Source organism: Manis javanica, chromosome X, assembly GCF_040802235.1.
Source record: "Manis javanica isolate MJ-LG chromosome X, MJ_LKY, whole genome shotgun sequence".
In the NCBI taxonomy this organism is placed as follows: domain Eukaryota; kingdom Metazoa; phylum Chordata; class Mammalia; order Pholidota; family Manidae; genus Manis; species Manis javanica.
The window spans coordinates 93,176,559-93,203,934 of record NC_133174.1 but is presented as its reverse complement, the minus strand read 5'-3'; the positions used below and the strand labels follow the sequence as shown (position 1 = coordinate 93,203,934).

The 27,376-nt window shown below is 43.7% G+C and overlaps 1 long non-coding RNA gene across 1 annotated transcript in view; it reads left to right on the top strand.

Moving 5' to 3' along the window:
• LOC118970557 (uncharacterized) overlaps positions 1 to 27,376 on the top strand; it is a 40,785-nt gene that overhangs the window by 5,963 nt on the left and 7,446 nt on the right. Inside the window, exon 3 of the long non-coding RNA XR_005058615.2 lies at positions 11,756 to 11,880. This is a non-coding gene — a long non-coding RNA (uncharacterized lncRNA). The remainder of the gene's footprint in view (positions 1 to 11,755; positions 11,881 to 27,376) is intronic.

The following is a 27,376-nucleotide window of genomic DNA, read 5'->3' as shown; positions in this document are numbered from 1 at the left end:
CACCTAGGAACTGCTTTTTTTTTTTAAGAGAAAGGAATATTATCAGAAAAATGTACTTCCATAGCTGATCATCTGACACCCTTTAAATGATCAAAATTAAGGATATTTAAAGCATGCATTAATCGGTGATTTGCAGTTAGTTTTATCCTATCAGGGAGTAATTGCCCTTTTCTTTTTTTTTTTTGTTATCATTAATCTACAACATGTATTTCTACATAATCTACAACATTAATCTAGAACATTATGTTTACTAGGCTCTCCCCTATACCAGGTCCCCCCCACAAACCCCCTTACAGTCACTGTCCATCAGCATAGCAAAATTTTGTATAATCACTACTTGTCTTCTCTGTGTTGGACAGCCCTCCCCTTTCTCCCACCCCCCCCTTTATGCATGCTAATCATAATACCCCCTTTCTCCTTCCCCCCATTATCCCTCCCTACCCACCCATCCTCCCCAGTCCCTTTCCCTTTGGTACCTGTTAGTCCATTCTTCGGTTCTGTGATTCTGCTGCTCTTTTGTTCCTTCAGTTTTTCCTTTGTTCTTATACTCCACAGATGACTGAAATCATTTGGTATTTCTTTTTCTCTGCTTGGCTTATTTCACTGGGCATAATACCCTCTAGCTCCATCCATGTTGTTGCAAATGGTAGGATTTGTTTTCTTCTTATGGCTGAATAATATTCCACTGTGTATATGTACCACATATTCTTTATCCATTCATCTACTGATGGACACTTAGGTTGCTTCCAATTCTTCGCTATTGTAAATAGTGCTGTGATAAACATAGGGGTGCATCTGTCTATTTCAAACTTGAGTGCTGTATTCTTAGGGTAAATTCCTACAAGTGGAATTCCTGGGTCAAATGGTAAGTCTATTTTGAACATTTTGAGGAACCTCCATACTGCTTTCCACAATGGTTGAACTAATTTACATTCCCACCAGCAGTGTAGGAGGGTTCCCCTTTCTCCACAACCTTGCCAACATTTGCTGTTGTTTGTCTTTTGGATGGTAGCCATCCTTACTGGTGTGAGGTGATATCTCATTGTGGTTTTAATTTTCATTTCTCTGATAATTAGTGATGTGGAGCATCTTTTCATGTGTCTGTTGGCCATCTGTATTTCTTTTTTGGAGAACTGTCTGTTCAGTTCCTCTGCCCATTTTTTAATTGGATTTTTTGTTTTTTGTTTGTTGAGCTGGGTGAGCTATTTGTATATTTTGGACGTCAAGCCTTTATCGGATCTGTCATTTACAAATATATTCTCCCATACAGTAGGGTTCCTTTTTGTTCTATTGATGGTGTCTTTTGCTGTACAGATGCTTTTCAGCTTAATATAGTCCCACTTGTTCATTTTTGCTGTTGTTTTCCTTGCCTGGGGAGATATGTTCAAGAAGAGGTCACTGAAGTTTATGTCTAAGAGGTTTTTGCCTATGTTTTTTTCTAAGAGTTTTATGGTTTCCTGACTTACATTCAGGTCTTTGATCCCTTTTGAGCTTAATTTTGTGTATGGGGTTAGACAATGGTCCAGTTTCATTCTCCTACATTTAGCTGTCCAGTTTTGCCAGCACCATCTGTTGAAGAGACTGTCATTTCACCATTGTATGTCCATGGCTCCTTTATCAAATATTAATTGACCATATATGTTTGGGTTAATGTCTGGAGTCTCTAATCTGTTCCAGTGGTCTGTGGCTCTGTTCTTGTGCCAGTAGCAAATTGTCTTGATTACTATGGCTTTGTAGTAGAGCTTGAAGTTGGGTAGTGAGATCCCCCCTACTTTGTTCTTCTTTCTCAGGATTGCTTTGGCTATTCAGGGTCTTTGGTGTTTCCATATGAATTTTTGAACTATTTGTTCTAGTTCATTGAAGAATGTTGCTGGTAATTTGATAGGGCTTGCATCAAATCTGTATATTGCTTTGGGCAGGGTGGCCATTTTGATGATATTAATTCTTCCTAGCCACGAGCATGGGATGAGTTTCCATTTGTTAGTGTCCCCTTAAATTTCTCTTCGGAGTGATTTGTAGTTGTCAGGGTATAGATCTTTCTCTTCTTTGGTTAGGTTTATTCCTAGGTATTTTATTCTTTTTGATGCAATTGTGAATGGAGTTGTTTTCCTGATTTCTCTTTCTATTGGTTCATTGTTAATGTATAGGAAAGCCACAGATTTCTGTGTGTTAATTTGGTATCCTGCAACTTTGCTGTATTCCGATATCAGTTCTAGTAGTTTTGGAGTGGAATCTTAAGGGTTTTTTATGTACAATATCATGTCATCTGCAAATAGTGACAGTTGAACTTCTTCTTTGCCAATCTGGATTCCTTGTATTTCTTTGTTTTGTCTAATTGCCATTGCTAGGACCTCCAGTACTATGTTAAATAACAGTGGAGAGAGTGGGCATCCCTGTCTTCTTCCCGATCACAGAGGAAAAGCTTTCAGCTTCTTGCCATTCAGTATAATGTTGGCTGTGGGTTTATGATGTATGGCCTTTATTATGTTGAGGTACTTGCCCTCAATACCCATTTTGCTGAGAGTTTTTATCATGAATGGATGTTGAATTTTGTCAAATGCTTTTTCAGCATCTATAGAGATGATCATGTGGTTTTTGTCTTTCTTTTTGTTGATGTGGTGGATAATGTTGATGGATTTTCAAATGTTGTACCATCCTTGCATCCCTGGGATGAATCCCACTTGGTCATGGTGTATGATCCTTTTGATATACTGTTGAATTCTGTTTGCTAATATTTTATTGAGTATTTTTGCATCTATGTTCATCAGGGATATTGGTCTGTAATTTTCTTTTTTGGTGGGGTCTTTACCTGGTTTTGGTTTTAGGGTGATGTTGATTTCATAGAATGAGTTTGGGAGTACTCCCTCCTCTTCTATTTTTTGGAAAACTTTAAGGAGAATGGGTATTATGTCTTCTCTGTTTGTCTTATAAAATTCTGAGGTAAATCCGTCCGTCCCGGGGGTTTTGTTCTTGGGTAGTTTTTTGATTACCATTTCAATTTCTTTGCTCATAATTGGTTTGTTTAACTTTTGTGTTTCTTCCTTGGTCAGTCTTGGAAGGTTGTATTTTTCTAGGAAGTTGTCCATTTCTCCTAGGTTTTCCAGCTTGTTGGCATATAGGTTTTCATAGTAGTCTTTAATAATTCTTTGTATTTCTGTGGAGTCTGTCGTAATTTTTCCGTTCTCATTTCTGATTCTGTTGATTTGTGTTGATTCTCTTTTTCTCTTAATAAGTTTGGCTAGAGGCTTATCTATTTTGTTTATTTTCTCAAAGAAGCAGCTCTTGGTTTCATTGATTTTTTCTATTGTTTTTGTCTTTGATCTTTATTATGTCCCTCCTTCTGCTGACTTTATGCCTCATTTGTTCTTCTTTTTCCAGTTTCGATAATTGTGATGTTAGACTATTCATTTGGGATTATTCTTCCTTCTTTAAGTGTGCCTGGATTGCTAAATACTTTCCTCTTAAGACTGCTTTCTCTGCGTCCCACAGAAGTTGGGGCTTTGTGTTGTTGTTGTCATTTGTTTCCATATATTCCTTGATCTCTATTTTAATTTATTCGTTGATCCATTGATTATTTAGGAGCATGTTGTTAAGCCTCCATGTGTTTGTGAGCCTTTTTGTTTTCTTTGTAAAATTTATTTCTACTTTTATACCTTTGTGGTCTGAAAAGTTGGTTGGTAGAATTTCAATCTTTTGGAATTTACTGAGGCCCTTTTTGTGGCCTAGTATGTGGTCTATTCTGGAGAATGTTCCATGTGCACTTGAGAAGAATGTGTATCCTGTTGCTTTTGGGTGTAGAGTTCTGTAGATGTCTATTAGGTCCATCTGATCTAGTGTGTTGTTCAGTGCCTCCGTGTCCTTACTTATTTTCTGCCTGGTGGATCTATCCTTTTCGGGTGAGTGGCGTGTTGAAGTCTCCTAAAATGAATGCATTGCAGTCTATTTCCCCCTTTAGTTCTGTTAGTGTTTGTTTCACATATGCTGGTTCTCCTGTGTTGGGTGCATATATATTTATAATGATTATATCCTCCTGTTGGACTGAGCCCTTTATCATTATTTAATGTCCTTCTTTATCTCTTGTTACTTTCTTTGTTTTGAAGTCTATTTTTTCTGATATTAGTACTGCAACCCCTGCTTTCTTCTCTCTGTTGTTTGCCTGAAATATGTTTTTCCATCCCTTGACTTTTAGTCTGTGCATGTCTTTGGGTTTGAGGTGAGTTTCTTGTAAGCAGCATATAGATGGGTCTTGCTTTTTTATCCATTCTATTACTCTGTGTCTTTTGATTGGTGCATTCAAGCCATTTACATTTAGGGTGACTATTGAAAGATATGTACTTATTGCCATTGCAGGCTTTAGATTCGTGGTTACCAAAGGTTCAACTTTAGCCTCTTTAGTATCTTACTGCCTAACTTAGCTCGCTTACTGAGCTGTTATATACACTGTCTGGGGATTCTTTTCTTCTCTCCCTTCTTAGTCCTCCTCCTCCATTCTTTATATGTTGGGTGTTTTATTCTGTGCTCTTTCCTGTTTCCTTTAACTGCTTTTAGTGGGTAGTTGATTTTATTTTTTTCCTTTAGTTAGTATTTGGTTGGTCTGCTTTCTTTGCTGTGATTTTATTTTCTCTGGTGACATCTGTTTTTAGTTTTAGGAGTGCTCCCGTCTAGAACAGTCCCTCTAAAATATCCTGTAGAGGTGGTTTGTGGGAGGCAAATTCCCTCAACTTTTGCTTGTCTAGGAATTGTTTATTCCCTCCATCATATTTAAATGATAATCATGCTTGATACAGTATCCTTGGTTCAAGGCCCTTCTGTTTCATTGCATTAAATATATCATGCCATTCTCTTCTGGCCTGTAAGGTTTCTGTTGAGAAGTCTGATGATAGCCTGATGGGTTTTCCTTCATAGGTGACCTTTTTCTCTCTAGCTGCCTTTAAAACTCTTTCCTTGTCCTTGATGTTTGCCATTTTAATTATTATGTGTCTTAGTGTTGTCCTCCTTGGGTCCTTTCTGTTGTGAGTTCTGTGTATTTCCGTGGTCTGTTCGATTATTTCCTCCCCCGCTTTCAGGAAGTTTTCAGCAATTATTTCTTCAAAGACACTTTCTATCCCTTTTTCTCTCGCTTCTTCTTCTGGTACCCCTATAATATGGATATTGTTCCTTTTGGATTGGTCGCACAGTTCTCTTAATATTGTTTCATTCCTGGAGATCCTTTTGTCTCTCTCTATGTCAGCCTCTATGCGTTTCTGTTCTCTGGTTTCTATTCCATCAATGGCCTCTTGCATCTTATCCATTCTGCTCATAAATCCTTCCAGAGTTTGTTTCACTTCTGTAATCTCTTTCCGAGCATCTGTAATCTCCCTCCTGACTTCACCCCGTAGCTCTTGTATATTTCTCTGCATCTCTGTCAGCATGTTTATGATTTTCATTTTGAATTCTTTTTCAGGAAGACTGGTTAGGTCTGTCTCCTTCTCAGGTGTTGACTCTGTGATCTTTGTCTGCCTGTAATTTTGCCTTTTCATGGTGATAGAGATAGTTTGCAGAGCTGGCACTAGTGATGGCTAGAAGAACTTTCCTTCTTGTTGGTTTGTGGCCTTCCTCTCCTGGGAGAACAGTGACCTCTAGTGGCTTGTGCTGGGCAGCTGCACGCAGACAGGGCTTCTGATTCCTGCCCGGCTGCTATGGAGTTTATCTCTGCTTTTTCTGTGGGCGTGGCTTGCCTCGGGCAGCTGCTCTGATATGGTGGAGGGGGAGCGTTGGAGGGGGAGCGGCTGGGAGGGTAGTTATCTCCATGAGGGGCCTCTGTGCTCCCTGCTGCCTAGCGGCTTAGAGTGCCCAGAGATCCCCAGATTCCCTGCTGCTGGACTAAGTGTCCCGGGACGCTTCCGTCCAGTTTTGAGGTCCCTGTCCGTTTAAGACTTCCACAAAGCACTCGCAATAAAAAAAAAAAACTGCTCGCTTTCCTTTGTCCCTGGGCGCCAGCCTCAGGGACCCACTCACAGGTCGTGCTGTCCTGTTTCCCTAGTATCCAGGACCCCATGCATGCACTGTGTCTGTGCTCTGGTGCAGATGGCTAGGGCTGGGTGTTTAGCAGTCCTGGGTTCCCTCTCCCTCCCCGCTCCAACTCCTCTCCTCCCGCTGGGAGCTGTGGTGAGGGGCGCTCGGGTCCCGCTGGGCTGGGGCTTGTATCTTGTCCCCTTCGTGAGGTGCTGGGTTCTCACAGGTGTGTATGTGGTCTAGATGTTGTCCTGTGTCCTCTGGTCTCTATTCTAGGAAGAGTTGTCTTTGTTATATTTTCATAAATATATGTGGTTTTGGGAGGAGATTTCCGCTGCTCTACTCAAGCCGCCATCTTGGCTCTGCCCCCTCAAAGAGCAGGAATTTTTAAACCACAAATGAAAGGAACTTTAAAGAACACGCATGGATATATTAATGGGGAAGCTGGGCTTTTAGAATTGGGGCAGGAACGTTACAAGCCTCAAATAACTATATAAGTGCAAAATGCAAGCACCCATTTTCCTCAAAACATCTTTTGACCTGCTCACCCACCCTCCTTGTTTCCTGTAAGCATCACAATGCCCACTCCATGGGCAGGAACCAAGCATTTAAGAGCCTCTCTGGACAGAGCTCCAGGCTAGGGAGCGAAGGGTAGGTGTGTGGGGCCAGTGGGTAAGGTACTTGGCTCCTCTGTTTCACTCTGTCCCTCTGACAAACTTAATCATGCCACTTCCCCTGCCTCAACTGTTCCCCAGTGCTTTCAGGCTGGAGTTCAAGGCGCTGCATGGTCTGGTCACTGAGCTCCTTCCCTGCTGCATCTAGAGTCGCCCATCTCTCCAGCTTCCAGGTGGTTTCATGTGTCGTTCCCTCCACCCTTAATCATCCTTCTGGACTAAATTTCACTGTCACTTTCTCAAGGGAGATTTCTTGAACTGCCTCTGCTCTGTTCAGGTCTGGGTTAGACTGCCTTCCAATGTGTTCCTCCAGGACCCTTGCCTTCCTCCTTCATAGCACCTGTCACCCTCACACCTTTCATTACAGTAGCTATTTTACTTGCCTCCCCTTTCCCACCACCAGTTCCCTGAGGGCTGAGACATATCCACCAAATCCCCTGGGGCTCAGCCCAGAGCATGGCACCATAGAGGCAGTCAGTGAATATTGGTTAAAAGGTGCATCGTGGGCACCCAAGATGTTTCCCCAAGCCCAGTGCATCTGTATATTTTTCTATTAAACAAGAATGATAAGTCTGACATGCAGAGAGAGGGCCAGCATGAGGTAATGGTAATAAGGAGAAATTGGGAAGCAGTTTTCATTCCATGCCCCTTAGGCCTGTGGCCTTGGCCTTACACTCAGTCATCTGGAATTCCTGCCTGATGGAAGGCATAGGCCTCTGGGGACTGATCCATTGTATTGGGCTTACCTCCTGTGTTTCCCGTGGCATCCCTGAGTGCTAAGAGCATAGCAGGGTCAGCTTACTGGGAAGGAAGATGAGAGGCTGTAGCAATGACCAAATGTCTGGCTGGCATGATGAAGGGATGTAGCTTTCCCAGGGTGCTGGAAGCAGACTTTTTGGGAGCAGAAGGGGGTGAAGGGAGGCAAAGAACTGGGTAAACTTTTCCTAGAACTTGACAAACAGCAGAGTAGATAGGTGCCCATTCAAGTTTCCTGTGCGAACAGGAAGCCCCATTCTCTGAAGATGACCTCGGCATTTTCTGGTCAGGGAGGGGTACAAAGTGGTGTCCAGCCTTGCCCCATAACCCCTTTCTCTTCTTCTTATCAAACTATGGTGTATATGAATTTCCTGCTTCCAAAATGTATCACATCCTTTTCCTGTGTTGTAATTGGCTGCCACATTGGCTCTGAGAACTGGCTGTATTGCTGTGTTGAGGTTGTGTGGAAGCTACAATAGACAAAGTGTTTTTTAGGATGAAAGATATTGTTTCATCAAGAAAAAACTACTGAGTTGCTAAAAATGGCTTCAGCACATTTTTATAAATGTTTCATTCCAGGAGGGAGGCTGTCACATTTCAGCCCTGTGCAGGGAAAATTGCAGGTGTGCCCTCCTGACAAGCAGGCTTCCTGAAGCCTCACTCTGAGAAGCAACGTGTTTGTGTTGGGATGGGCAGTACAGGTGACCTTTGAACGACACAGGTTTGAACTGTGTGGGTCCACTTACATGTGAACTTTTTTTTAAATAAGTACATTGGAAAAAAATTTTGTAGGTTTATGGCAATTTCAAAAGATATTTTCTTTTCTCCAACTTACTTATTTTAAGAACACCGTGTATAAATATACATGTAACATATAAAATTGATGTTAATTGACTGTGTTAGGGGTAAGGCTTATGGTCAACAGCAGGCTATTAGAAGTTAAGTTTTGGGGCAGTCAAAGTTATACATGGATTTTCAACTGTGAGAGGGTTGGTGTCACTAACTCTCATGTTGTTCAAGGGTCAGCTGGTGAATTCAGTGACTTCTAGTGCTTAATTTTGGGAGCAAAGTTGGAGAATCATTTAGCATACCATCCTAGATCCAACTCCCTTACATTGCCTATCCCACTTATGGAATTAGAAAGCAGTCTGAGGAGTGCCTCAGAAGGCGGGCTGTGTCCCTAGTCTGAGGAAAATTCCCAGAATATTAGCCATTTTTCAGAAGATTTTTGTTGAAGGGTGGTGAAATAAAAGACAGATGTATTTTTAAAAATCTGTTGACACGGACTTGGGAGTTTCAGTTGGCTCTCCAAGTTGCAAGGCTGCGTCTTTTTGCTGTGTGTGAGTTTTTCTTTTAAGGGTCATTTTCAAACTCCAAGGATGTGACAGTTTACTCAAAACTGGGGGCTCAACTTCTGGCACTCAGAGAACACTGCTGGCAGAGGAGGGAAGCCCTTTCCCCTTCAGACTCAAGGAGACATTCAAAGAGTGTGCGGGTAGTAGTGGCCATGGGAATTTCACAGTCCTCCATGCAGCTGGAGAAAGGAACAAAATGGCAGATGTTTTTCGTTTAACATGTTCAGTGCTCCTCTAAGACTTTTGGAGAGTGGTTTGTGTCCAGTGTTTCACAGATGAGCCTTCCTTCTTTTTAAGGAATATTACAGGCATGGGCTTTGAAGACAAAGCCCGGGTTATCTGAACTTGGGAGAAGCTTTACTGAGCTCCTCCCAGTCCTCAACAACAAACCAGGTATCAATACCAGGATAGCACTAGTGAGCAATAGTCCTGTCTCTGTTGCTAGACTCTCTGTTCAGTGTCCAGGGGACGACAGAGATGTGGGGCTCCAGGCAGGGAAGGTGCATGGACTAGTGTACAAGTATGCACCATTTCTCCTGTGCTGGACCCTCAGAATCATTACTTATCCTATCAGCCACTTAAGAGCAATTCACTACATGTGTGAGAGAGTTTCGTTAAGGTTTCCACAGAGTGTGCATAGACTCTCCTTGTCTCTTGGTTTTTATAACTCTGAAGCATTGTCTTTTGGGGATGATAGGATCATGTCAAAAGCAAATTGGTCTTTGCTTGTGATCATGCTTATGAATATCTTATTTCACTCACTTGGGGATTGTGATAAGCTATGCCACATAAGGTGTAAAACCTTGCATATCATAAAAGCCACAGAAGTTGGAAAGATGAATACATATTGCCTGTGCAGAATGGATCCCACAACCCTACTAATTCATGTATACTCTCAGTAGATATTGACTCAGTACAGATCATATGCCAGGTGTTGTAGGTCCTGGAGATACAACAGTGAACAAAGCAGATGAAGTCCGTGCCCCCATGTATCTTACATTCTAGTAGGGCAGTAACCTAATTCCTTCCCAAAGAAGCTTCTCCATGTGTCATCAGCAGTGCCCCAGGGCCAGAGTACTTCTCACAGCATTTGAGATGGGCACTTATTACATGGCCTAGAAAACAAAGAGACTATTTTTCAGCAGGTAGGACTGAGCTTCATTTCCATCCATCCCAGAATCTGTCTGCTGGTCACATCACACAGGTCATCATCACCTGCGAGACACCCTCCCAAGAAGCTCATCCTCTGATAATCCAATCTTAAACAGAATAGACATGTCTGAGTTCCATGAGTATCTCTGGCGGGGTACACATATTTGTGCTGCCAGCAAGCACCTTGCTCACTAGGAGAGTTGGGGGATTATCACCACTCTTAGCACTCTTGCTGTGGAGCTTCTCTAAGTGATCCCCAATGATTTAGGATTTTCTCTCCCTCTCTCCTTCCTCTTTTCTGTCTTTGTCTTTTCTTTCTGTCTTTCTTTCAGCCTATCTTTCTGTTTGCCCTCCTGTCTTTTTTCTTCTGTCTTTCTTTTTTCTGGCTTTACCATGAACAAATTCAATGTCTGCTGCAAGGGGACAATGATGCTGAAGTAAGGAAAAATATAGTTGGTGACTACATAATGTAGAATTATGCAGAAAGCTAAATTGCATTAATGATACCCATCATATAGTTACAGTTAAATTGGCAAATTTTATATGGCAAGCATTAGAAATTTAACATTAGAAAAGGTGTACTAGCTTGATCTTGCACTCCTATAGTATTAACTGTCTGAACACACACATGTGTGTGCATGCAGGCAACACACACACAGAGCTCTTCTTGATAACCTGAAGATGAGGCCCCTGCTGCCAGCAGTTATTCATGAGTGTGACTGTGGGGTGTGAGGAAGTTGGGGTATGTTGAGTAGTTCTTTTCATCCCAAGTGCAGGTGGATCTTGTTCTTTGATTTGTGGCTGTGGCTTCTACATATACTATTCTAATGAAGCCCTTTGAGCCACAGTCACTTACCCAGAATAATTGGAATCCCTGTGTAAGGTGCCAAATTGAACTTCTCTTTGTATAGGGTGGGTCAGTTCATTTTACAAAAGTTACACTGCATGGCCCAAAGTGACAGATTCTAATCAATGACAGTCACTCCCACAGAGTCATCAGAAACTAATCAGCTAATCAGACCACAGGCTACTCCAAACCTCAGCAGGTGACACATGCCAGCTTCTGCTGCTACATGCCAGCTTTTGCTGCCACCCACTCCTGCGCCATCAGCAGTATCATCTTCTGACCCTGAGAAAGCGTTGCTTTACCTAAGTATCCATCTGTAGATGAATGGATAAAGATGTGGTACTTATGTACAATGGAATACTATTCAGTTATAAGAAAGAAACAAATCCTACCATTTGCAACAACATTAATGGAGCTGGAGGACATTATGCTAGTGAAATAAACCAGGCGGAGAAAGACAAATGCCAAATGATTTCCCTCATTTGTGGAGTATAACAATGAAGCAAAACTGAAGGAACAAAATCGCAGCAGACTCAGAGACTCTAAGAATGAACTAGTGGTTACCAAAGGGGAGGGGTGTGGGAGGGCGGGTGGGGAGGGAGGGAGAAGGGGACTGAGGGGTATTATGTTTAGTACACATCATGTGTGGGATCACGGGGAGAACAGTGTATCACAGAGAAGGGACATAGTGAATCTGTGGCAACTTGCTGCACTGATGGACAGTGACTGCATTGGGGTATAGGTGGGGACTTGATAATTTGGGTAAATGTAGTAACCACATTGTTTTTTCATGTGAAACCTTCATAAGAGTGTATATCAATCATACCTTAATAAAAATTTTAAATAAATAAATAAAAAGAGAAAGCGTTGCTTTGAGAACTCCAGTTTCTCTGTCCTGCCTATTTTCCATTTCTTTCTGTAACCTTTCCGCAATGCATTACATCTAACATGTTCTGTAATCCCCTCACTTTCCACAGCAGTGAGCCCGCTGCTGAGTCAAAAGCAGGTGCTGTTTCATAACTGCAAACCCAGAACAACCAGCCTCAATTATGGACCAGTTTCAAGAGAGACAAATAGGATGCTGAGGTCTTGACATTTTCAGGTAAGCAGTGGCACAGAGCCAGGGAAGTCTGGTCACTTGCATCACCTTAAGCAAAAGCACTCAGGAAACCGAAGTATTTTCCATGTACAGAATCAGATCTATGAAATGGTAGAATGGGGTAGAAGAAGACCATTTGGAAGATTCATGGAGTAAGGATTAATATTTTTGTACTTCAGAGAAGCACCCAGGAAGAAACTGGAAGCATGGGCAGGAGAGCTCAGCTCATCCTGAGCTATTGTAGAGGGAGAATTTGAAGTGGCTCTTTTTTGGTGGCTCTGACTCTGACAAAAATTTCACTGAAATTCCACTCAAGATCGAGTAGCAACCAGCAGCAATCAGAAGATATCCAGAGAAAGCTAAAACTAAAGAGGTCTGCCTAAGACCAGAGACCAAATCCTGGAGCTGTTAATCAGTACTAGGAAGGCCAGGGCCAGGGGAGTCTAGCTCATATTAATTGCACCCGTTGAATCCTGAGGTAGAGCTAAGTCTACTACTGACTCTAATGACACCAAAGGGCCCTCCTCATCCCCTGACTCTGAGAGGTTTCTCTTGTCCCTGTGGAGATTGGGAAGGAACTCTCATTACTGTGGGAAAGAAGTTACTGGCATTTGAGCACTTCCAACTGGTCAGAGGTAGAAAAAGTTCTGTATTCCAAGTTGGCAGGATTCATAACTACTATCAGATACATTGTAGTGTCTTTAGTAACTCCTAGTTTCAATCTGATATACTATTATTGGTTTTCTTAGATCCCTTTTACAGATGGCAAAACGAAGACCCAGCATACTGTCTTCTCTGCCTCACATCCTGTGCCTTCACGCTCATTGTACTTTCACTTTCCTAAACGTCAGTGTATTATTTTTACAAATGGGTGGAAATCAAGCCAACCAGTAAGATAGACTGAAGCAGAGATGACATTAGGCTTCTTTTTGTAGTTCTTAGTTAAGAAATGTTTAGGTGTCTGTGGCCTCTGCATTGCTCTGTACCTATTCAGATCTCTACTCAGCTGCACATACAGAGTATCATCTTCCAGAGATGAACTGAAGTCTACTGAGACCCAGTGAGGGTTAGGGTAGGTCTCTTCATTTGGAGAATGGGGGAATAGGAAGTACTGAATGACTGATACATCATGGGACTTGATTCTGTTATGCAGTTCCCCCCCAGGTCTCAGGAGGTAATAGAAATTAGAGAAAGGGGCAAGTATCTTGCTTTTTTAGGAATCAAAGGCCACTCTAGAGGCTTTTGTGGAAAGAAACTACCTTTTTCCAGCCTGCATTCCACAGAGCTTGGCCATGGGATAGGCCTTTTTCCCAAAGGTCAAACAAGTTGTTTATGAAGCCAGGAGACAAAGCTGTGCAGGCTTCTCCCCCAACTGACTGCTGTAGTCAAGTGAGAACAAACTGGATCCTTACAACATTAATGGTCAGTGGACAGGCCGCAATCAATACCTCCTTCCAAATAAAACTTTGCTATGGTTAGTGGAGAAGTTGTGTCCACCCGGATGAGGGGATCCTTTTAGCCACCAGATGAATCATGGATGAAATGAACACAGCAGCTGTTTTTTTCTGAAGGGCTTGATCTTTCACTGTTCTGCTCCACCACCCTCTGCTCCCTGCTGCCTAACCTCTTCAGCCCTGCTCTGTGCCTGAGCTAAGTAGAAGGAAAATGCAGTTGACTTCCAAGTTTTCTCGAATGTCTTTGTGCAGAAGCTTGGCCCAACCTGTCATGAGCAGAGATGGCTGCAGCCTTGACTGCCCTCTTAGGTGGCTTAGAAACACCTTGTGGCTTCCATTTGGTGCTTAAAATGTATTTATTTCATGAGGAATAAGGGGAAAGACTAAAAATAAAGAAGAGAGAGTTGCAGGGTGCAAACGAAGATGAAGGGCTAGAATCCCCCTAAAAATCTCATGCATTGCCACCAAGTCATAGAATGTTAGAAACAGCTAGGATATTAAAGATCAAATCCAATCCTCTCTTTTTGAAGGCCACAGAAGGAACCAAAAGGGTGAAATTACAGCCTCAAGGTGATCCAGCTATTTGGTGCAGAGCTGGGAGTACATTTCAGAAATACTGGCTCCCAAGATGTTTGCTCCCCATCACACTGTAGCCTTCCACCGAAAACCCAAACCAGTCCTCTTTGTGATCTCTCCACCAGGTACTCATGTGCACATCTACACTCTGCACCACACTTGGTAGCCATGAGCTCTTCCCAGCAGAACACAGGCCCAGGCAATCTGGCCTTCCCAAGTTGCTACTCTGCAGTAAAGGATCGGCAGTAGGGCTAAGGGAGTCCCTTTATATTAAGCCACAAATCAGCTGAATTATGCACACACAAGCTACTTCCTCCACTGTTTACTCAGTAATTCATTCTCTCCCCAAAAAAAAAACCAAAAAAAAACCAAGGAGCAAAATCAGAGAATAGGAGAAGAGAGGAGAGTGCAAGAGAAAGAAATAGAAATTATTAGATTTCCTTAGACTATATTGGTACCCAACCTCCTTACTGGAGCCATTTCTTAATCCCTGTTCTGCTGGGCCAACCTCCCTTGCAACCCTAGGCACACATCGTCCCACTATAATAATGATACGATAAAAATAACATTGTGTCTTTCTTTACATTAACATAGAAGATTGGTGTCCCATCCAAATACTGTGTGCTATAGAGGGCTGGGTCTCTTCAATCACAAGATGTAAGCGATCTGGAAAGAAGAAGCTGCATGCTCTGAGAGGCAAATGGGCACAAGTAATGGGGAGCCTTCGAGTCCCTTGCTTTGAGAGAACCCACTTCTAAAGAGTGGCAGGTGCTGATCCCTTTTGTTTCAGGTGAAATTTCCTGGGTAGAAAGTGATTCTGCCTCTACAAGGTGCTCAGAGAAGGCAAGTGTAGAGCCAGCCCTCATAAAAGGGCTCCGAGCACCCAACACTCTTTCCACAACAATAAGGATGCATATGGATAGGTTGAGCCAAGCCTGTTTCATAGGAAATACTTGTTAAATGTATGTTGGATGAATGGAAGAATGAGAGAATGCAATAGCTGAGAGTCTGGAGAAGAGGCTCACAGCAAGGGTTCCTCAACTCCCTGGCTCCTCTCTCTGCACCACTGCTCCCATGCATCTAAGCCAAAAGACAGTGTTTATTGTCTAGGACTTTTTTATTGACCAGACCCCCTCCAAATAATGCTGCTTAACGGGTTTGCCTGGACCCTATTCCCAGTCAGTGAGTCAGGACAGGATCTTCCTCCCCAGACCTCTTCTGAAAGTGATCATGAAAGGGGCAGGCTTGGGTGCTAGAGTACCTGGATTTAAATACTTGCTCTGCCACTCAGTAGCTGTGTGGCTTTTCACAAGACACTTAACCAGTCTAAGCCTCATTTCTCCATCCATCAAGTGAGATAATAAATAAGACCTGTGCCATCAGAATTGTCATGAAGAGTAAATGTGATAGTAGACTCTGATACAAGGCCGGGCACATGGTCAGCACTTGATAAACTTACTATTACTCTCTATCCTTTCCATTCATCTGCTCTGTAGGCTGAAGTGGTCTTACTGCACTGTGCCCCCCACCTCACCCCAGCTGGGAGACACGCGAACAGAGGATGTGGGCTTTGAGGGGAGTGCCCTGTAACTTTCACCCAGGTCAATGCTTACTAGCTTACTAGGCTGTTAGAACTTCAGCTGATAAAACATCCTGGGTGACGGCTTAGCCCTGGGAGAAGAGATGGTTAGAAATTTTGCTTGGGGGGATAGGAAGTTGTGGGGATAGACAGATAAACAGAGGAGATAGAAGGGAAAGGAAGGATGGGGAAAGGAGGGACGAAAAGTTTTGGGAGAGATGCAGAGGGGCTGGAGAGTGGAGGAGAGGGTAAGTTGCTACTGGAACATTAAGCACAAATGAGGGGAAATAAAATTAACATCTTTATTGAAAACAAAAACAAGGAAGTAAGAAATATCCCTGTTTGGGGAAATCTTGTGTAGAAAGGAACAGGTGCTGGGGCCTTTGGAGGCCAGTTGCCATGGCGATTGCTATATGTCTTCTTTTCTATTACCCTGTGATCCAACAGCTGATGATTTCTTTCTGCTCTGGTTTCTAAGTCCAGGGCTTAGCCCTCAGTGAAGCTTTGGTATTTCCATCTCCAGCACTCTGGTTAGGCAGTGGAACTTCCTGGCTTGTTGGCATGGCTCGTTTTTGATATGATACCTGTCTAGAAAGAAAAAGGACAGAGGGTACCTGCTGGGGAGCTGGAGAGAGGAGCACCCTGTGAGGCCATTTCCAGAGGGAAGAGAAGGCAAGCTTAGCAGGTAGGGAGGACTTTGCGCAGAGGGATATGGGGGGGGGACTTTGAATGACTCCTCCCAGGTCTAGGTAAATCTAGGTAGACATTTCTCTATCAAACTAAGCTGACCAGTTGTCCTGGTTTGCCTACAGTAGGGCATTTCCTGAACATGGAATTAAAATTATACAACCAGAAGGATCCCAGACAGACTGGGACAGTTGGTAACCCTAAAAAAAAAACCCCACAAAAAGTTCAAAATGAAGGGAGAGCACACTCTTCAGAGCCTGACATTAAAAAAAAATTACATTCAGGGATCACCAAAGGCTCTTGAGAGAAAATCATTCTTTAACTCAAGCTCATAAACATGGAAAATAAGTTAAAATTTTATTTTTGCTACCAAACCATCTTTACCATGATAGGTATGTAAGAGATTCTCTAGTTCCAGTACCATCAGAACCATCTTGGGACCCTGTTAACAATGCAAGTTCTCCGGCCCACCGCAGCCTGCTCACTCCAAGTCTCTGGGGTCATTGTATGGCCCAGGCATCTACATTTTACCAAGTTTTCTAGGGGGCTCCACAGCACGTGGTCCGAGGGCTAGGTATCAAGTAGCCTCAGGGGCAGCAGTCAGAGCTTGTTTGACAAGCGAAAGCCACCAAGCATCCAGAGCTCAGAGAGCCTGACTACACCAGGTCCAAAGGGCTGGGAAGTGCCGTGGCCCAGGCAAAGGGACACACCTCACCCTCCTGCACCCAGCAGCCTAGCACCTTCTCTTCCTCAGGGTCAGGCCTAAATAGCGCCTCCTCAGAGTTCTCTCCTGGGCTCCTGCTCCATCTTATAGGTGTTCCCAACATCCTGCCTTTTATTTTCTTCTGTTAATCACAATCTGTCACCTCATATCCATTGGTTCTTCATAAACGCTCACCGCCTAGCCCGTAAGCTGCACGAGGCCCAGGCCCGTGCCTGTTTTTCTCACTGCCAAGCACCCACAGCATCTAGCAGCAGAGGGTAAAATGTCAGCTAAGTGTTTTGGAATGAATGGATGAATGAATGAAAGAGTGGAGGGAACAATGGATGGGACAGCACTGGTGGCAGCCCCAGCTGGGAGGTCAGTGCTGAGTGGCAGCCGTCTGTGGGGCCAGGTCTCACTGCTCTGTTGACAAGGCCTGAAAGCAGGGCCTCAGCCCCATCTTCCCAGGGTCTGGGCTCTGGGCAGAACGCTAGGTCACTCCCCAGATGTAAGGCAGACAGAGAAGCTGAAGCAGCCTCATCTGGGGGTAGAGGCCAGGGGAAGCGCCACGTGTCCAACTGCTTGGCTGGGTTCCCTGAGGCCGGGGGAGGAGGGGCCCTGGGACTCGCTGCCCTCTGCCCTGGCCCTGGACTATGCTGCCTCTGGCTCCCCGAGGGTGGGCACTGAAGGGGAGCAGAATTTGCCACCCCAAGATAAGCCTCTTTAGCATAAGGATCATTTTAGGCTGATTATTTTTCAGAAGCATCAGACATAGCAGAAGGTCTGGAAATTCTGTAGAAATTACCCTTTTCTAAGAGCCGTTTATGTTTATAAGGGGAATCTCCATTTGTAAGGGGGTCTCCCTCTGTGCACCAGGAACAGGATGGCCAAATCCAGAAACTCCCCCCGATGGAGAAGGTGACACCTCACGTTTGCACAAGAGCCTCACCCTTGTTTACTGTGCTCTGCCTGAAACCCCATAACCCATGCTCCCTGCCACTCCCCCTGACGTCTTTTGTCTTTAGCTGAACATGGTGTATAAGGTGGTGGCTTGGGCTATTTGGGGGAGTTACTCAGTTTTTCTGGCCCCTCCCACGTGTACAGGAGGCATACATGGTATGAAACAGCAGCTGGTTTTCCTCCTGCTAATCTGTCCTTCATTACAGGGGGTCTCAGCCAAGAACCTGGAAGGACAGAGGGAAAATTCTTTTTCCTCCCTCCCAGCCCTTACCCTGCCATAATGCAGAGTCATGAGCAGGTGGCCTTGGGAGCCCAGGAGTGTTTGTGTCTCCATGGCAACGTTTCCAAGGGTGCCTCAACAATGAAGGGGGACCACACGCACATTTGCGTGAGCTCACACAGTGATGTGGACCCAGGGTCTGCACCTAGTCTGAACGGGTGGCTCGGGCAACCCGGAAACCACCTCTTCTCATGTCCAGAATGTCGTATTCCCTCCGGAATGAAAAGCCAGGTCTCAGTGACTTGGACACTGGAACAATGACAGGCCTGGAAGACCACTGTTCAACAGATCAAACTCTGGAAGATGAGTATTTCCAACGACAGGCATAAGGCTACCTCAGAAGAGGCAGGGTTGTGATGTGCACCTGGGCAGCTGGCTCCAGAGCCCATGCCCGAACCTCAGCACCATATATGCTGCCTCCCTTGTACAAGTGAAGACTCGGACACGGAGATGCCAAGTGATGTAGGTGGAGTCACGCAGCCAGCTAATGCCACAGCTGGGACCAGAAATTAGGTCTCCTCCCCCCACTCTGGTTCTCTGCCCCACATGGCCCCAGTCCTCTAGGTACAGGAGGGCGAACTTGTCCTACTTTACCAGCCAAGCAGAGTCCCAACAGCCTGCCTTCAGTCCCATGACTGGATCTTCTTTGACTGCTCAGCACTGGGAGGTTCTAAGGCTGGAAGCATGGCAGGATCCGTCCTTCTGTGTCTGTCCAGAGCTTTCGAGAAGGGCGACGCAGCAGATCAGCACCAAGTGTCTGTGGTCCCCCCACAGTGAAGAGGCCCCACCACCCTCCTGAGTCCCTGGTCTCCCGGACTCCCTCTCACAGGCCCTCTAGGGAGACCCCTCACCCCTGCCGCTGCCCCCTTCCTCCCCTTGGCTTTCTTTCTCTCCAGCTAGCTGTGGGGGCCGGGGCACGTAGGTCACTCCCACCCAGGGCTTTTAATGAGGAGTTTTATCATGCCCAGGCAGCAGAGATGAGTAATTCAGTGAAGGAAGCCCAGGAAATGTTATTCTATCAGAGAAGAGTCCCTGGATAGTGAGAGAGGCAGACGACTGCATCTTATCATGGGACGGGTGGGGGTGGGGTGACAGAGGTCCGGGAGAGGAGGAGGAAGAAGGTGAGCAGGAGTCACTAACAGAATTCTAAGGGATCCTTGCCCAAGCTACTTTGCTACTTGGCCACTTTGGAGTTAAGCCTACTTAGGCTGGTGCAAATACCCTGTAATCTGTTGGCTTTTGCCCCATCAATCAGTGAACTCTTTATGACCTAGGGCTGCTTCCAGAGAACAGTGTTGTAATCTCTAGGGATGGTGGCCTGTTTTCCTATTCATTGGTCTTTAAAAATGATCAAGAGTGCTCACAGGGTAAAAAGGAAAGATGGAGGGAAGGAGTGACATGCATTCCTGGGCCTCACTTAAGAGTGGAAAAATTCATTCATTATTAATTTTAGTCAATTTAGGGAATCTTATTACTAAGATTAAATGTGTATCTCATGCTATATACAAAATAAACTATAGCAGTATTGAATACTTAAACATAAAGGGCAAAACTACACAATCGTAGTAGAAAATGTAAGAGAGTATCTTTGCAGTGTTGAGATAGGAAGGTTTTCCTATGGTGTGGTGAGCACACAGCATGAAGGCAAAAGTGGATGGATATGATTGAAGCCCATTAAAAGTAAAGATTTCTTTTCCATGGAGGATACAGTGGGCAAATTGAACAGAGAGATGAGAAAAAATTGGAGAAATATTTGTAATGTACATGAACAAAAAAGATTAATATTCTGAATATGTAGGGCAATAAAGAGACAGGAAATTGGTAGAGAAATAGGCACTTACAGAAGGGGAAGCTCTGATAAGTGGATCATAATCACCTGAAGAAATGTTCAACGTCATTATGTATAATTAGGGAAACACTAATTTAGAAAGCAACAGATGTTCTTTTATGCTCATCAGACTGGCAAAACATTTATTAAAAGAAGTAAGTTAATAATAATTATGGTAACAATGAAGGGAGACAGGGATCCGCATACATTGTTAGGAATTATGTAAATAGATATAGCCATTTTGAAGAGGAATTTGAAAGTGTTCAGAAAACTTAAGTTTGTATATGCTTTGTGACAGAGCAATTCCACTTCTGGAGATATATCCCCCTCAAAACTGCTCTCACAGGTACACAAAGTGGCTTATATGAAAATGTTCATTGTAATATCACCATTAGAGCAGAGTTGGAAACAACCTAAATTTCCATTAACAGGGGAGCAGATAAATAAAATACAACAGTTTCAAATCATGGAATATTATGCAGTAGTCAAAATGATCACACTAGATCCATAGATATCAACATAAATAGCTCTTTAAAATTGTGATACTGCATGAAACAAAGAAGCAGAAAAAGATGTACAGAATAATATCATTTATGTAAATCCAACACACAAGAGTGGGTGTCTATCAGGAAAAGAGATGTGATTGAGGACAGCAATAAAGAAAGAGAGAAACCGAGATGAATAAAAAATAGAAACAAAATAGAATAAAGTGGGTCATACATGAATTAATGATAGTATGACTCTAACAGAATCCCAATCAATGCTTATCTTTGTTTCTGAGGCACAACCCCCTCCCCCACTCAAAAAAGAAAAGAAAATCGAAAGAAATGGGAGAAGGTATAAGAAAGTGCCCAAGACAGTGTCTGGCAACCAATACTTTCTTACCAAATATGAGTTTCCTTTCTCCTAATTCATCTGTTTTATTCTTTGAGAGGGCAGTGACAGTGACTAGGGAGTACTAAGAGCCAGACACCTGGGCATTTGGGTCTGTCTGGGGATGCCAACTGCTGCACTTGAAGGTGCCTCTGCTGGAGGACACCCAAAGTGAAATGGAGGCATGTGGCTAGAGACAAGCAAGAGGCTTCCACATCCTGAATGTTTCTCTGTGGGATGTGAGCCTCAGAGGGATGTGTGCCCCTCACGTCCCCAGTACCCCCATCTTTGTACTGAGAACTTGACCCAAGGAGCCCCACCAGTAAGGTTGCCAGCCTGGCAGTCCTGGATTCAATGGCACTAGCCCCCATATTTGCTCAAGGGTGGGGAGAAGCTTTACCTCCTCTTCTGACTGAGCCAACATTATACCTGCCCAGAGACCTCCTGGATGCTCTGAGAAATAGGCTCCATAGCTCAGGTGCTAAGGGGCCAGAACACCTGACAGCTGGTTTAAGAAAACTGCCCTCACTCTACAGGGATCTGGGAAAGGAACCCAAAGGCAGTGATACTGTTGGGGAGACAGCCCACATACTGAGCTGAACTGTCCCTAGCAGGGAGGTAGGTGCTTGGAAAGCCTGCCTTTCACTTGCCACAGCCTTGATTTCTGCTGAAGGCCAATTGGTTTAGCCCAGCCTGGCTCTGCCTGAACACGGCCAGTTCTGGAGGTAGTAGCCTTCAGGGACCTGCTGCTGAAGAAGAGAAGAGAAGGGATGGGAAAAGCCTTGCTCCCAAGAGCTTAGGAAGAGCAATCTGTGAGGTGTGAGTCGTGACCAGAGAGGCAACCAGACAGGAATGCCTCAAGTCTCCAGTCTGACTCTGACCTGTTTTGTAGCTGAAGGATGGTATTCCCTCACAGAGGTCCTAAGACAGAACTGGGGCAGTGTTCTAAGAACCAGTCAAATTATACATATGGGAAAGGAATAAATAAGTATACTTGGGGGGAAAAAGGGGAGAAGGGTTTCTGGAAAGAGCAATTGTTTATCATTTACACTCCTTGTCTTCTAAACCAAACTCCTGCTTTCTGGGATTCTCACTGGGCCAGTGTCAGGATTTGACCTTGACCTTGGTTTTGGGGGTGCTAAAGGAATTGGGGGTCTGGGACTACAAGGCCACAGAGCTGCTTGGCTGTCTGGGGAAAAAGGGAGCCATGTGGTGAGCATCATATTTGTGTACACTTATCTCCTCGCCTTCATTTTATCTTCACTCCACCCCCTCTCCCGCCCCTATGCAGTGGGGCCCTCCGTCTTCCTGGCTCACTCTTCCACATCTGTTGTCTATCTGTCTGTGTCTTAGCTTCCAAGGTCAGGCAATTGGGATTTGCTGATTAAAAAAAAATTTTGTAAAGATTTTGCAGGCTGCCTGCCCAGGAACACAAATGGCCAGGGGAGTACCAGTCTGCTCTGAGTGCTCATTTGTCCAGTGTCCTTGGCAGGATGAGGGAGGAAGGAGGGGCTGAGGCCAGGTGATAGCAGAATGCTGCTGGTCCCTGTGTCATTCCAGAGCTCCGGCTCTCAGCTTTTATCAACGGCCCCTCGCCCTCCTCCCCCTGGACTCCTTTTGAAGAGAGAGGCACTGAAGATGGGTGTAGGGTGCAAAGTAAAGGAAGAATTACTAAGCTATGAAGCACTCACCATGTGCTTCTGAGGTCAGTACTATTATCATTCCCCAATTCAGAGTTGGGAAAATGGAGGCCCAGAGAGGATAGATAATTTCATCAAGGTCTCATGGACAGTAATCTATGGGACTGCAATTCAAAGCCAGGTTCGTTGGACTCCAGCTGTGATGCTTTGAACCATTCAGCTGCCCCTCAGGAGCACTAGGTTATGTGCCTGGCCATATCACCAATATTTATGGCTATGGATGCAAAAACCTCTCTGGGCTTCAGTTTCCTCTGGTATAAAATAATAATGACAGCCCTTGTCCTGCCAGACTCCTGGGATTGTTATGAAGACCAAATGGCTTACAGGATATGAAAGAATAAAGGGACATTTCCCCTAGTAGGAGAAAGGGGAATAGAGTGAACACTGGTCTGTGAGTTGGGCTACCTGGGTTCCTGTCATGGCTGTGACCTTCTCTGGGTCTCTGACCTTGGGTGAATTACTTCAGGTTGCTGGGTCTCAACTATAAAATGAAGGAGATGGCCCTGAAGGTCCCATCCAGGTCTATGAGTCTGTGATCATTTCTCTTCTCTCAAGTCTTAGGCCATCTATCTGCTTGCTGCTAGAGTGAAATGGTCTCGCTCAGCCTACTTCCCTCATTGTGCTCACTTTGCCTGGGTCTGAAATGGTTTGGAATGAGCACAGAGCCAAAGTCTGAACAGTCTCCATGTCTTCCACTGCCTCCCTTCCACCCACTACCACCACAATGCAGGTCCCAGACATTGCCCTCCCTCTGCTACTTGTCATTAATCAGGGGAGAAACTGTGCCTTCACCCAGTCTCCTTACAGCCCAGCACAGCCCTACTCCCGCTGGGCCCCTGTATCTCCAGGGAGAGGAAATCCCAGGGCAAAATACCTCTAAAACTGAAATCAGTCAAAGGGAGAAATAAAGTTTAAAACCTGTTTATTGTTTATAAACTGTAGTGCGGGACCATCTCTTTCCTGCTCGGGCAGAAGCAAACAAGACCTCCCCCTAACCTCTCAGGTTCAGATAAGCCTTCAGTCATCTAGGTAATTACCCATTGGTATGGAGGTGAACTACTTTATACACCCCCGAGTAATGCCTGTTGATATGCAGATACACTAAAGCCAGGCAACATATTCTGGAAATATTACAGTTTTACCCACAGCCTCTCTGAAGAAAAATGAGTGACACTGGCTTCACTTGTTGTCTACCGATGCTGCTGTTGGGAATACAGAAAGGTCTTGGTCCCAGGCTTAGCAGCTCATAGTAACAGAAGCTACAGCGATATTTGTTGTCCTAAAATGCTGTGCTCCCAGTCACAGCTGGAATTCATGAAATTGGATTTTACAGGGTATTGACTATGTGTGAAATACTCTGCTAGGCACTAGGAAGGAAATAACTAGATAGATGAGAAGGTCACAGGCCCGTGGGTGAGACAAATGTGTCTCCTGGCACTGTAGCACTTTGTGTACTCCACAAGAGTGGTCAGAACTCTGTCTCATCAACTATACTTCTACAAAAAACTGTCAAAAATAAGAACTTTTGTCTCATCAGATTCTCAAAACGAGATATGCAGGACAGTGTCATTTACGGAAGAGTATACTGAGTCATGTCAGTGCAGTGAGAACGTGCCTGTAAAAGTAGGAAAAGAGTAAGAATAGAGGAGTAGGTGGCAATTGCAGAGAGATGTTTGATGATGTGAGGTGGCCTGGTTCTCGCTGTACAGGATTGCGCGCCACTGGGAGAGCAGGGTTGTGGGAAGGCTTTGCTTTATATTTACAAAGCTTGTTCTTCGGACCCTGAAGGGTCTGTCACCAGCACTGCACTTTTTTTTTTTATCAAGGTATGATTCATATACATTCTTATGAAGGTTTCACATGAAAAAACAATGTGGTTACTACATTTACCCATATTATCAAGTCCCCACCCATACCCCGATGCAGTCACTGTCCATCAGTGCAGCAAGATGCCACAGATTCACTACATGCCTTCTCTGTGCTACACTGTTCTCCCCGTGATCCCCCACACCATGTATACTAAACATAATACCCCTCAATCCCCTACTCCCTCCCTCCCAACCCTCCCTCCCACATCCCTCCTCTTTGGTAACCACTAGTTTATCCTTGGAGTCTCTGAGTCTGTTGCTATTTTGTTCCTTCAGTTTTTCTTCATTGTTATACTCCACAAATGAGGGAAATCATTTGGCATTTGTCTTTCTCCACCTGGCTTATTTCACTGAGCATAATGTCCTCCAGCTCCATCCATGTTGTTGCAAATGGTAGGATTTGTTTCTTTCTTCTGGCAGAATAGTATTCTATTGTTTATAGGTACCACATCTTCTGTATCCATTCACCTTCTGATGGACACTTAAGCTGCTTCCATATCTTGGCTATTGTAAAAAGTGCTGTGATAGACATAGGGGTGCATAAGTCTTTTTCAGTGTGAGAACTTGTATTCTTTGGGTAAATTCCAAGGAGTGGGATTCCCAAGTCAAATGGTATTTCTATTTTTAGTTTTTTGAGGAACCTCCATATTGCTTTCTGTAATGGTTGAACTAGCTTACGTTCCCACTAGCAGTGTAGGAGGGTTCCCCGTTCTCTGCACCCTCGCCAGTATTTGTTGTTCTTAGTCTTTTGGATGCTGGCCATCCTTACTGGTGTGAGGTGATATCTCATTGTGGTTTTAATTTGCATTTCCTTGATGATTAGTGATGTGGAGCATCTTTTTGTGTGTCTGTTGGCCATCTGAATTTCTTCTTTGGAGAACTGTCTCTTCATATCCTCTGCCCATTTGTTAATTGGTTTATTTTCTTTTTGGGTGTTGAGGCATGTGAGTTCTTTATATATTTTGGATGTTAACCCCTTGTCAGATATGTCATTTACAAATATATTCTCCGATACTGTAGGATGCCTTTTTGTTCTGTTGATGGTGTCCTTTGCCGTACAGAAACTTTTTAGTTTGATGTAGTCCCATGAGTTCATTTTTGTTTTTGTTTCCCTTGCTCGAGGAGATGCATTCAGGAAGAGGTTGCTCATGCTTATATTCAGGAGATGTTTGCCTATGTTGTCTTCTAAGAGTTTTATGGTTTCATGACTTACATTGACGTCTTTAATCCATTTTGAGTTTACTTTTGGGTATGGGGTTAAAAAATAATTCAGTTTCATTCTCTTGCATGTAGCTGTCCAGTTTTACCAACACCAGCTGCTGAAGAGGCTATCATTTCCCCATTGTATATCCATGGTTCCTTATCATATATTAATTGACCACACATGGTTGGGTTTATATCAGGGCTCTCTAGTGTGTTCCATTGGTCTATTGCTCTGTTCTCGTGCCAGTATGAAATTGTCTTGATTACTGTGGCTTTGTAGTAGAGCTTAATTTGGGGAGCGTAATGCCCCCAGCTTTATTCTTCCTTCTCAGAATTGCTTTGGCTATTCAAGGTCTTTTGTGGTTCCATATGAATTTTAGAACGATTTTCTCTAGTTCATTGAAGAATGCTCCTGGTATTTTGATAGGAATTGCATTGAATCTATAGATTGCTTTAGGCAGGGTGGCCATTTTGACATTATTAATCCTTCCTATCCATGAGCATGGGATGAGTTTCCATTTATTGGTATCTTCTTTAATTTCTCTTAAGAGTGTCTTGTAGTTTTCAGGGTATAGGTCTTTCACATCCTTGGTTAGGTTTATTCCTAGGTATTTTATTCTTTTTGAGGCAACTGTGAATGGAATTATTTTCCTGATTTCTCTCTCTGCTAGTTCATTGTTAGTGAATAGGAATACCACAGATTTCTGTGGATTAATTTTGTATCATGCAACTTTGCTGAATTCAGATATTAGATCTAGTAGTGTTGGAGTGGACTCTTTTACGGTTTTTGATGTACAATATCATGTCATCTGCAAACAGGGACAGTTTAACTTCTTCCTTGCCAGTCTGGATGCCTTTTATTTCTTTGTGTTGTCTGATTGCCGTGGCTAGGACCTCCAGTACTATGTTGAATAAAAGTAGGGAAAGTGAGCATCCTTGTCTTGTTCCCAATCTTAAAGGAAAAGCTTTCAGCTTCTTGCTGTTAAGTATGATGTTGGCTGTGGGTTTGTCATATATGGTCTTTATTATGTTGAAGTACTTGCCCTCTATACCCATTTTGTTGAGAGTTTTTATCATGAATGGATGTTGAATTTTTGTCAAATGCTTTTTCAGCATCTATGGAGATGATCATGTGGTTTTTGTCCTTCTTTTTGTTGATGTGGTGGATGATGTTGATGGATTTTCGAATGTTGTACCATCCTTGCATCCCTGGAATAAATCCTATTTGATCATGATGGATGATCTTTTTGATGTAGTTTTGAATTTGGTTTGCTAATATTTTGTTGAGTATTTTTGCATCTATGTTCATCAGGGATATTTGTCTGCAGTTTTCTTTTTTTGTGATGTCTTTGCCTGGTTTTGGTATTAGAATGATGCTGGCCTCATAAAATGAGTTTGGAAATATTTCCTCTTTTTCTACTCTTTGGAAAACTTTAAGGAGAATGGGTATTAGGTCTTCACCAAATGTTTGATAAAATTCAGCGGTGAAGCCATTTGGTCCAGGGGTTTTGTTCTTAGGTAGTTTTCTGATTACCAGTTCGATTTTGTTGCTGGTAATTGGTCTGTTCAGATTTTCTGTCTCTTCCTTGGTCAGCCTTGGAAGGTTGTATTTTTCTAGAAAGCTGTCCATTTCTTCTAGGTTATCCAGTTTGTTAGCATATAATTTTTCATAGTATTCTCTAATAATTCTTTGTATTTCTGTGGTCCTGTAGTGATTTTTCCTTTGTCATTTCTGATTCTATTTAAGTGTGTAGACTCTCTTTTTTTCTTGATAAATCTGGCTAGGGG